Source organism: Callithrix jacchus, chromosome 7 (genome assembly GCF_049354715.1).
Source record: "Callithrix jacchus isolate 240 chromosome 7, calJac240_pri, whole genome shotgun sequence".
Classification (NCBI taxonomy): Eukaryota; Metazoa; Chordata; class Mammalia; order Primates; family Cebidae; genus Callithrix; species Callithrix jacchus.
Window position 1 is genome coordinate 7,190,308 of NC_133508.1, and position 12,848 is coordinate 7,203,155.

Sequence of the window (12,848 nt, forward strand, 5' to 3'; positions counted from 1 at the left end):
TTAAGAAGTCAAATAACTTACATGATGTGGCTTGAAGGGAATTGAGAATTAAAAAGCAGAACAGTGTACCGTAAGCTAAGAGGCACAGATTAATTCATAAAGCATTTCATTGCTGAAAATATTCTTAGACAGAATGTTAACTGTCATATAAGAAGGATGTTAATTTAATGTAACAAAAGGGTGCCATAGAAAGGATGCATTTTATAAATCAGGTCATCCCTGCAGGGTCGTCACACCTACACGTCATTTTAGGAAGAGCACAGTCAAGCTGTGGCTCACCCAGGAAGACAGTCAGCGTGATGATGAAGAGGGACGGTAAGAAGAACCCTTATCCAGGAATGGGGAATAAAAAAGCTCAGATGACTTAGAAATGAAGAAAATTCTGTGGAGGCTGCTCCAAGAGACCTCAGCTGTCTGAAAACCAGGCACACTAAAGGGACACGAGGCTTTTTCTGTTAGGCTCCAGAAGGCAGAGGCGGAACCCATGCTTGGATTCATCAGGAGGCTAGAAATCAGCTCTCGGAACAGAACAATTCACTTGTCTTTGGAACGAGCCTATGAACCGCGCAAGGCTCAGGTACGTTGTCATTTCAGTTCTGATTCTATCTCAACTGCACACACCATTTTGCCTCAATAGGGCTTATTATGTCAAGCAAGCAAGGTGAGAATTATACGTATTTCAAGACAAAAATATTGATAGAGTCACCATTTGTTTCAGAAATACGTTTTGGTTTCTATTGATATACCATTCAGGTCAGTTCAGAACAATTCTCTAAAATTCATTCGTTTCTAAATACTGAGATTTCTTAGAATACGATGGTGTGTTTTGCACAGGTTTCCATGCTGGGAAGTTTACTAAGCTGCTGCTAAGCGTCCACCCAGCTGGGGTGCTCTGCAGAGAATCTTCATGGGAGATTGCAGGTTCTAGGAGTTGCACTGTTAACTCTCTAACGTCCTTGCCAACTCCAAAACTTAAGGATGATGTGATGTTGCCGGGAGGATTTCTACATTGAAAGGGAGTTTAAAGCTACATTCCAGATGAATCTTGATTCCCACCATTCCCTAAATTCTTAGGTATTTGTTTGTTTGTTTGTTTTTATTTGTTTGTTTGTTTTTTCTTTTTGACAATACACCCGGGATCATTATTTTTAAGTCCTACAAACTCATCTCTTAATCAGTTGTACAGGTCTATACAGAATGATCCACCTCATAGTAAAAATAAGTCCATCAGCCAATGAGTAGACTTGCCCCCAAGAACCTTCTACTAAAAAATATAAAGCATATTGCTGCAGTTTTGCACTAATAAGTGCTGCAGAGCACGGAGATCTTCCAATTTTCTAGTTCCTGTTTTTCATGACAGCATCTGTTGACCTAAACCTGGCACTGAGCATAGCACATATGTGCCAGATATCGCGAAGGAAGACAAGAGCAGAAAAGGAAGCAGATGCTGTTCAGAAGTAAGGAATAGAAAAAAAAAAAAAAGGAGAGATGGGGTTTGGTTTGGTTTTTATAAATCACTTTTTGTTTTGAGACGGAGTTTCGCTCTTGTCACCCAAGCTGGAGTGCAATGGCGCGATCTCAGCTCACCGCAACCTCCGCCTCCTGGGTTCAGGCAATTCTCCTGCCTCAGCCTCCCGAGTAGCTGGGATTACAGGCACGCACCACCGTGCCCAGCTAATTTTTTGTATTTTTAGTAGAGATGGGGTTTCACCATGTTGACCGGGATGGTCTCGATCTCTTGAGCTCATGATCCACCCACCTCAGCCTCCCAAAGTGCTGGGATTACAGGCGTGAGCCACCGTGCCTGGCCTATACATCACTTTTTAAAGACAGAAACGAAACACAAAATACCCACCATATGATCCTGTGGCCTGAAGAATTGTTTACTCTGTAATCTTTTTTAGATAGATTCAGAATCAGTGGACTGATCCAGTTGATTCTGAGCTGGGATGGTCAGATATGGACTCTCTGTGAGGGTCCACCGGGTGGCCGCTTTGGGAGATGGAGCTGTGTTTTCAGGCTCACTACTGTTTCTAAATAAATAACCCCTTAAAACTTTTATTAAATTTCCCTTCTGAAAGTCGGGATTTCCTGCTAAATATCTATAGTTCTTGCTCCAAAAGGCAGAAAACCGCTATCCTACCAAACCTCTAATAATTCTATGCTATTTTTCTTTCTGAAATGCAAAATAATTATTGACTGTTTTCTGACATCTAAGCTAGAATAATCACGAATGTCAATGGTACTCACAGAAAAAAGGGGAGTTTGAAGTATGTCTATTCTCTTGGAGTATCTGATGGCTTTGGAACAAGCCTTTAAATGGTGCTAGGCTCAGGTTTTTTGCCATTTAAGTTCTAATTGTATATCAACCACACCATTTTGCCTCCGTAGGGCTTATTATCTAAGCCAAGCAAGGTGAGAATTATATGTATCTCAAGACAAAGTCTTGATAAAGCCACCATTTATTTCAGAAATATGTTTTTATTTCCATTGACATGATATTGAGAGAGAGAACAAAGATTGAGTGTGAAATAACTTTGTCCACTAAAAAAAGACGGCTTCCTAGTGCACTGTCATAGGTAGGTTTTACTGAACCACTAGTTGACAAAAACTAATGACTACCTTTGACTTCCCTTGGAAATAATAACTGACTATACCATCCAATTCTAGTTTCCAGAATAGTTCTCTCTTCTTTGGAAGAGAACTATTCAGTTCTCAATGAATTGAGCAAGAACTGCAGAGACAGCATATTTTCTAGACTGGGTGACGACGTTGAGTTTGACAGAGTGAAAAAAAAGTGGTTTTATTTTCTCCCTTTGATGGAAATTTTGACTGCTAATGTCTCTATATATTTGAAGTGTTTTGACATTGTATAAGAACCACTGCCCCAAGGGTAAGGAAAACTGAATATTGAGGGAGGAGAACCAAAATAATTGGTGGTAACCAAAGCCAGGGAGGGATGGACTGTTTCCCAGACTCCGGCAATGTCAACAGTCTTTGCTATTCCAACGAACTGGGAATTAGAAAAAAACATAAACCAGGAATAGGCATGTACAGAGATGTTTAAGAGGACACAGATGATTTTAAAAAGAAAAATATCTATCTTTTGGAAGTTTCAGTAGAAAGCTGGTGTAGGCTCCAAAGTGATGATCATGTCCAGCATTGCTTCCTGGCGTCTAGCCCTAGAAAAACACTCACAGGCTGGGAGCAGTGGCTCGCGCCCATGATCCCAGGACTTTGGGAGGCCAAGGTGGGTGGATTACTTAAGGAGTTCTAGACTAGCCTGGCCAACATGGCAAAACCCTTCTCTACTAAAAATACAAAAATTAGCTGGGCATTGTGGCTCATGCCTGTAATCCGATCCCAGCTACTCCAGGGACTAGGCATGAGAATAGCTTGAACCTGGGAGGCAGAAGTTGCAGTGAGGCGAAATAGCACCATTGCACTCCAGGCGACAGAGCAAGACTCTGGACCTCAGACCCAGATGCACATACTGAAGAAACCCTGTGACCTGGCTCCATCCCTGCTCTACCATGGCCCAGAGTCAGCTCTGGCCACCCAGGAACACAGCAGCACCTGTCCATGTCTCTGGTAGCAGTCCTAATGACCTCAGCTCCAGCTGTGGATCCTGACATGACCCTCTGACTCAATTCCGGACCCATTCTTCCACACTCCATGGGCAGTCCTGCCTACCCAGGGACCTAGGGGGAGACACACTGTCCAAGCTCCCAGTGGCAGGCCCCCTGAGTTTGGCCCTGATTGCAGATCATAAAGCGGCTCTGTGATCCAGCTCCAGCCCTGCTCTAACATGGTCCCAGAAGCAGTCCCTTTAGCTCAGAAATCCAGTAGGAGCCTCCTCAGAGACACAGGGGGAGCCACACTCATCCATGTTCCTGATAAAGGCCTATATCCATGGACTTGACTGTGGACCAGAATTTGCACCATGACCTGCTTCAGTACTGCCTGATTGTGGTCTCAATGGCATTCCCATCCATCTGGGGATCTGGCAGGAACCACACCAATATGCATCCTGGTAACAGGCCTGCTAACCACGATCTGACTATGGACCCAGTAGCAGGCACATGTACCCAGCTCCATCACCACTCAACTGCAGTCCCAGAGATAACTGCATCAATCTGAGTCTCTGACAGGTAGAATTCTATACCCGCCAAACCAGCCCTTAATAAAGACAAGAGGTGTTTGCTCTGTCAAATGCACAAAGATCAATACAAAAATACATGGGTCACAAAGAATCAGGCAACATAACACAACCAAAGGAAACTAATCAAGCTACAGTAAGCATTCAAGGCATGGAGAACTATGAATTGCTTGAAAAAATTTTCAAAGTAATTATTTTAAGGAAGCTCAGTGAGTTATGAGAGAACACAGAATACAAAACTCAACAAAATCAGAAACACAAAACATGAACAAAACAAGATATTCAACAAAGAGACAGAGACCATAAAAAAAAGACAAACATTTTGAAGTTAAAGAATACAATGAATGAATGAAAATGCAATCAAGAAAATGCAATCGCAGACTCAATCAAGCAGGAAAAGGAATTTGTGAACTGAAAGACAGGTCGTATGAAATTAATCAGTTGGAGGATAAAAAAAGTAAACAGAAAGAAAGCCAGTGGGATTATTGAACACCATCAGGTGAACCAATATATGCATCATGGGAATTCCAGAATGATCAAAGAAAGAGAAATGGGCAGAGAGCTCATTTTTTAAAATAATGGCTGAAAACTTACCGAATCTTGGGAAGGGTATAGAATACAGATTCATAGCACTCAGAGATCCCTAAGGAGGATCAACCCAAAGTAGATTATACTGAGGCACGTTATAATTAAATTTTCAAAGGCAAAGGCAAAGAAACCATTTTTAAAGTGGCAAGAGAAAAGTGACTCATTATATACAAAGGAAGCTGTGTGAAGCTATCAGCAGATTTCTCAGCTGAAGCTTTGCAGTCCAGGAGAGAAGGGGATGACATATTCAGTGCTGAAAGGAAAAAAGAAACAAATAAACAACAACAACAAAAACCTGCCAACTAAGAAATGACAACTGCAAGATAGTTTTTCACAGTGAAGTGAAGAAGAGGAAAGCCTTTCTGAGACGAACAAAAGCTGATAAAACTTCATCACCGCTAGAACCACCTTACAAGAAATGCTAAGGGAAGTTCTCCAAGTTGAAACAAAAGGATACTAATTAGTAACAAGAAAACATATGAGGCTGGGTGTGGTGGCTGACGTCTGGAAGACCAGCACTTTGGGAGGCCAAGGCAGGTGGATCACCTGAGGTCAGGAGTTCAAGACCAGCCTAGCCAACATGGCCAAACCCCATCTCTATTAAAAATACAAAAGCCATATGGGTGTGGTGGTGAGCACCTGTAATACCAGCTACTCGGAAGACTGAGGTAGGAGAATCACTTGAACCTGGAGGCAGAGGTTGCAGTAAGCCAAGATCACGCCACTGCACTCCAGCCTGGGAGAAAGATTGAGATTCCATCAGAAGAAGAAGGAGAATGAGGAGGAAGAGAAGGAGGAGGAGGAGGAGGAGAAGAAGGAGGAGAAGGAGGAGGAGGAGGAGAAGGAGAAGGAGAAGGAGGAGGAGGAGGAGAAGGAGGAGGAGGAGGAGAAGAAAACAACACATGAAAGTATAAAATTCACTGAAAAAGGTAAGCATATAGTCAAATTCAGAATACCTAATACTATAATGGTGGTACGTAAATCACTTTTGACACTGGTGTAAAAATTAAAAGTCAAAAATATTAAAAGCGACCAAAGATATGATTATTTGTTAATACACACATAACATAAAAAGGCATAAATTGTGACAGCAATAGCATCATATGTGGGGGTAGGGGCAATAAACATTTAGGCTTTTGTATATGATTGAAGTTAAGTTGCTATCAGCTTAAAATAGACTTCTGTAACTATAAGATGGTTTATGCAACCACAAGAAAATTGTGTAGTAGATACACAAAAGAGAAAGAGAAAGGAATCAAAAACACAGCACAACAAAAGAAATCAGCAAATTGCAAAGGAAGACATCAAGAGAGAAAGAATAAAACAAAGGAACCACAAAACAGTCAGAAAACAATAAAGTGACAAGAGTAAGCTCTTACTTTTCAATAATTACTTTAAATGTAAATGAATTAAATTCTCCAACCAAAAGATACAGAGTGAATGGATACAAAAAACAAGATACAACTATATGCTGCCTGTAAAAGATTCACTTTAGCTTCATGGACACACAGGTTGAAAATGAAGGGATGAGAAGATATTTTATGCAAATAGTAACTGAAAGAGAGTTGGGATGGCCGCATTTATACCAGACAAAATAGACTACATCAAAAACTATCACAAGGGAACAAATAAAGTTGGTACACAAGGCAAAAGGGGTCAACCCAATAGGAAAGTATAACAATTACAAATACATAGGCAGCCAACATCAACGTCCCTAAACATGTAGAATAAACATTGAAAACTCCTAAGAGAAAAGTGGACGGCAACATGGTAACAATACCTCACTTTCAACAAGGGATAGATTGATCAGACAAACTGATGAGGAAATCGCAAAACTGAACAACACTGTAGACCAAATGACTCTAACAAACATATACAGAACTTTCCACTCAACTGCAAAAGAAGACACATTCTTCTCTAGTCCACATGGAACATTGTTCAGTATAAATCACATCTCAGTCAACCAAACAAGTCATAACAAATACTAGAAAATCAACATTATATCAAGTATCTTTTCTGACCACAGTGGAATGAAATTAGAAATCAAAACAGTAATAAAATGCATGAAGTATAAATATGTTAAAAAACACACTCTTGAATAATTATTGAGTCAAAAAGATATGCAAGAGTAAATGTAAAAAGATCTGAAGGCACATACAAATGAAAATACCACATTCCAGAACTTACGGAATACAGTAAAAGCCATACTAAGAGGAATGTTTATAGAAATAAATGCCTACATTATAAAAGAAGAAAGATCTCAAATAAACTATCTAACTTAATACCTCAAGAAACTAGGAAGAAAAAAAACTAACCCCAGAGTTAGCAGAAGAAAGAAAATAATAGAGATAGAACTCAAATCAAATATAGAATAAACACACAAAAGGGGAAAAGGATAGTCTCTTCGGTAAATTGTCTTGAGAAAAAACTGAATATCCACCTGCAGAAGAATGAAATTGCTTTCTTATCTCACCTCATATTACAAAAATCAATTCAAAATTAATTAAGAACTTAAACATAAGCCTGAAACTATAAGCCTACTAGAACAAATAGGGGAAAAGCTTTTTGACATTGGTCTTGGGGGGGTGGGAATATAACTCAAAAGAACAGGCAACAAAAGCAAAAATAGAAATGCATCAAAATGAAATTGCATCCAACTAAAAACTTTGCAAAGCAAAGGAGACAATTAACAGAATGAAGAGACAACCTGCAGAATGGTAGAAAATATTTGCAATCCACTCATCTGATAAGGGGTTAATATCAAAAATAGATAAGGAGCTCAAACAACTCAATAGCAAGAAAACAAATAACCCCATTTAAAAAATGGACAAAGGCCGAGACGGGTGGATCACAAGGTCAAGAGACTGAGACCATCCAGGTCAACATGGTGAAACCCCGTCTCTACTAAAAATACAAAAAATTAGCTGGGCATGGTGGCGCGTGCCTGTAATCCCAGCTACACAGGAAGCTGAGGCAGGAGAATTGCCTGAGCCCAGGAGGCGGAGGTTGCGGTGAGCCGAGATTGTGCCATTGCACTCCAGCCTGGGTAACAAGAGCGAAACTCCGTCTCAAAAGAAAAAAAAAAAAAAATGGACAAAGGGCCTGAATAGATATTTCTAAAAAGAATACATAAAAATGGCCAACAGGTATATGAAAAGATGCTCAACATCACTGATAATCAGGGAACTGAAAACCAAAAACCACAATAAAGTATCATCTCCTACCTGTTAGAACGGCTATCAAAAGACAAAAATAACTAATGTTGGTGAAGATGTGGAGAAAAGGGAACTCTTGTACACTGTCAGAATGGTAACTAGTCCAGTCATTATGCAAAACGATATGACAGTTCCCAAAAAAATTAAAACCTCTGCTACTATAACCTTTAGCAATCTCACTCCTGGATATATATTCAAAGGAAATGGAATTAGTATGTCAAGGAGGTTGATGTGCATTACCACATTAATTGCAGAATTATTCACAGTAGCCAAGATATGTAAAATAAAAACTTGTGTCCATAGACAAATGAATGTGAATGGATAAACAAAATGTCTCACACACACACACACACTCTCACACACACTGAAATATCATTCAGCCTTAAAAAAGAAGAAAATTCTGCCATTTGCAATAATATGGATGAACCTGGAGGACATTATGCTAAGTGAAATAAGCCAGACACAAAAAGACAAATACTGCAAGATCTCACCTATATGTAGAATCTAAAAAAGTCATTCATTAAAGCAGACGGTTGATAAGTGCTTGATAGGAGCTGGGGTAGAGGGACATAGGGGGATGGTTGGTTAAAGGGTGTAAGGTTTCAGTTATGCAGGATTAATAAATCCTAGAGATGCAATGCACAGTCTGGTAACTAGGGTAAGAATACTGTATTGTATCCTAGAACTTGGCTTAGAGATTTTCTTGCATTCTTACCACACACAGAATAATACTGTAACTATGTGAGCTGATGTAGATGTTAATTAGCTTGATTGTGGTAATCATTTTACAATGTACACATATATCAAAACATCCCATTGTAAACCCTCAATCTATACCATTTGTATTTGTCGAGTGCATCTCAATAGAGCTGGAAAAAATTCTCACAGAAACAAGAGGGGCAAACGATTTATCTCAAGGATTTTCAAAAAGGAATCGTAGCAGCTACCATTTATGGGGCACTTCACCTGTGTTGGAAATATGTGCCCTCTACACATGTTAACTCATGTAATTCTTGCAATAATTATGAGATATAGGCAGAGATTATCATCCTGTTTCAGAGACTCAGGGAGGCTAAGTGGTTTGTCCAAGGTTACCCAGTCAGTATGAGCTTGACCCCAACTTGACTTCTAATTTGTTTTACTTCCAATTCTAATCTCTTAAATCCTATGTGCATTGCTTTCCATAAACTCCCTCTGGCAGCAAAACAGGTATTGGGAGTTCTTTCCAATATTAAAATAACAATAAACGGTTCCATAATGAGAGCATTAAACTATTTTCTTTAAATGCTTGTCCATTTTACCATATGATGGACTATTTGTGGATGACTTGAATTACAAATAGGGAGAAGCTCTTCTTGAGTTAATTTCTGCTTCCCTCTTGTGTCAGAGACTGGTAATAACAATTGCAAGAGGTACATGACTTCTCCCGCCTTTATGTCTGATTCCTTTTCTTCTCTACCTGAATGAAGGAAAAGGCTGAAGTTGAAATTTTGATCTGTTAGCAAAATACATCTCAGCTCCCTTGAAACTCTCAGTAAAATGTATCTATTTCCTTAAAAGCAACAATTTCAGTGTGTGATAGAATGAGATTAAATCAATACAACACAACACAGTATACCTTCTTTGTCTCATGTCTTCCTTAAAAACTGCCTCAAAATAATTTTCAATCTTAAGTAATACTGTTACCAGGTTATAGGCAGCTCCCTAGATAAAACCTGAAGGAAGGCTGAGCTGTGATGGGCTTTGGGGCTGTTTCGGAGCATTAGTCGCTGGTTTATAAAATACAGGGCGGGTGGATCACGAGGTCAAGAGATCGAGACCATCCTGGTCGAAATGGTGAAACCCCGTCTCTACTAAAGATACAAAAAATTAGCTGGGCATGGTGGCGCGTGCCTGTAATCCCAGCTACTCGGGAGGCTGAGGCAGGAGAATTGCCTGAACCCAGGAGTGGAGGTTGCGGTGAGCTGAGATTGCGCCATTGCACTCCAGCCTGGGTAACAAGAGCGAAACTCCGTCTCAAAATAAATAAATAAAAATAAAATAAAATACAGGGCAATCTTTGCTTTTCACATGATGTCTCCAAAAAGTCATGCTACTTATTGTATTGTTAAATGCCTTAGAAGGACTTTCTACGTAAAGAAAACCTTTGGTGAATTATTTTTCTAAAATAAATGAAGACTCCTCCGTTTTAGCTGCACACAAATTCACTTCCTATGAGGCTCAAGTTTACTAGGGGAAGATCTAGATTTTTTTATTTAAAGAGGCCTGTGGTAAACTGCGGCACTGTTTTCTCTTAGATGGTGTGTTTCTCCAGGGTGGTTTCAGGGAGACAGCCCCGTGGCACTACCACTAAGGTTACCCTGAAACAGCTCTCATTTCTTCCACGAAAATAGGTCGGACTGTACTAAAGTCAAGATGCCCACCTTTACATGTCCCACTCTTCCTTTTCTCTGGCTCTTCTGTGACGGAATGTGTCACCCTAGCCAATGCCAGCACCTTTCTGCACATTACTGCATCTGAAACGTTCAGACCTGGCTTTCCTACTTGAAGATGCTGGGGCAACGCTGTACCACAACGCAGACAATAACTAAACTCCCCGAAGAAGCAAGTGTTGGGAAGTGTCCCAGGGGAAGAATAAAGGGGACTTTGGGTACAGTGTGGTGCGACTGCCCTTTCCCTCTCTAGATTGGGGAACTTGGTAAGTTTGATTGAAGTGGCAACACCCCAGCAGAACGAGACATTTACAGGGAGAATCCGGTAGAGTGCCTATACTGCACTATGTAATAGGGTATTCACTAAACACATGGGCTGATTAATTTTCAACTCATTAAAATTAAGTAAAACTAAAAATTCCGTTGCTCAGTTACATCAGCCAAAGGCGCCCATGGCTACCATCGTGGGTAACGCGATACAAAACATTTCTGTCATCACGGAAAGTTCTAAGGTGCTGATCTGGACAACTTCACTTCACAGAAAGGGTCTTGGCTCTGACAGGTTCATAATCAACGGCCCGAAGAAGGAAGATTGAGAATCCTCAGATGGCTTTCGCTTTATGACTACAAGGGGTTAAGACTGAAGTAGGTAAGCAAAGAATTGACAAAAGCAGGATTTACAAACCTCACAGGGCCAGAAGGGGGAGCTACGATCCTCTGACATTGAGTCTGACTCTTCCCTACTGGAAATTGGATACTGCACAGCTGTGGCTGGATTAAGGCATCAAAATCATACAACTATCCTATAGTTATAGCAAAATAGGTAAAACTCTCGTGACACCCTTAATCTTCGATATCGTAGAAGAAGAAAAAACCTGATGGAGATTTTATAGCAAATAAGCATCAGGTTATTACACAAAGTATACCCAAAATGGCACTACATAATTTTCAAGGCAATGGGAATATCTAAATACATTTATGGGATCATTTGAAATGCACTCTCTCTCTCTCTCTTTTTTTTTTTTTTTTTTTTGTTTTTTGACACGGTGTTTCGCTCTTGTTACCCAGGCTGGAGTGCAATGGCGCGATCTCGGCTCACTGCGACCTCCGCCCCCTGGGTTCAGGCAATTCTCCTGCCTCAGCCTCCTGAGTAGCTGGGATTACAGGCACGCGCCACCATGCCCAGCTAATTTTTTGTATTTTTAGTAGAGACGGCGTTTCACCATGTTGACCAGGATGGTCTCGATCTCTTGACCTCATGATCCACCCGCCTGGGCCTCCCAAAGTGCTGGGATTACAGGCGTGAGCCACCGCGCCCGGCCTGAAATGCACTCTCAATACACACAAGTGACTTAGAGCTGTGATATGAGTGAAGAGCAGATGACGTTTCCATCTCAGACCCCTGAAATGCAATGGAGGAGGGGATGTCCAGTTACGTGCTGATGAATAAAGACAGCAAAGGCCCGTAATGAGGCAGAGCCTCCCAGCCATCCGTATGATCACGACAGTCTCATTTGGTAAACTGCACTGCAGTTCCCCGAGTGATGGTCTGGTGTCCGGAACCAATAGTGCCTCTGTCCAGTTTACCGATGTCTGGCCCTCGGGGGGAAAAATATGTGCTGGGTTCATCTGACTTTCGTACGTAAGGCCCTGCATATTGGAAGTTGTCTGCTTAGATAGAGGAATTACGCAGAATCAAATATATCATTACCATACATTTAGAAACATTTAGAGGCTTTTTGAATTCTACAACCACAAGACAGATTTGATATGATGGAGCTAACATTCGTGCTTCAGCTATTTGTGAGTTATACATGAAGGGTATTTTGTGTGTCCTTTTGTGGAGGCTTGATCTGGAGACAGGAGTCAGTCCCTGGGGTCATCCGGGACCCTATGCAACTAGGCTGCCTGGCATCCCAATCGTAACACGATCTCACTGCGGCTATGCAATAAATTCAGCGAGTGGGTATTGTTAACCCCACTGCACAGATGAAGAAGCTGAGAAAAGTTCTGCCACGGCCAGTTAGAAACGGAGCGTCTCAATCATTTCTAGATACATCTCTTGTAAACTGTACATTTTTCCTCCCAAATGTCAGGCATCTACTTTATTCGCTTTCTTTGAAAATGCCACATGGAAGAAAATCCCTCAACCATTTGAGAAGTGTCTTAACTGCCTTTGTCTGTTTTCCGTCTTCTTTCCTTCAAAACCAAGCTCTCACAGGTGCCTCCAATGATCTTGCCTCCAATGAACCGTATTTGATAAACCCAAAACTCGGGTTTATCAAATACTGGGTAACTTTATATTTGTGTTACAAATTCATGACCTAAAGAATGAGCTGACGTTTCATTTGTTTCTAGGCAGGTCTTCAAGTCTTCCCATGGGAGCATGTAGTCTAGATCTACTAAAATACATCCAAATACATTTTTTAAATTTTTATTTCAAAAAAATAATTG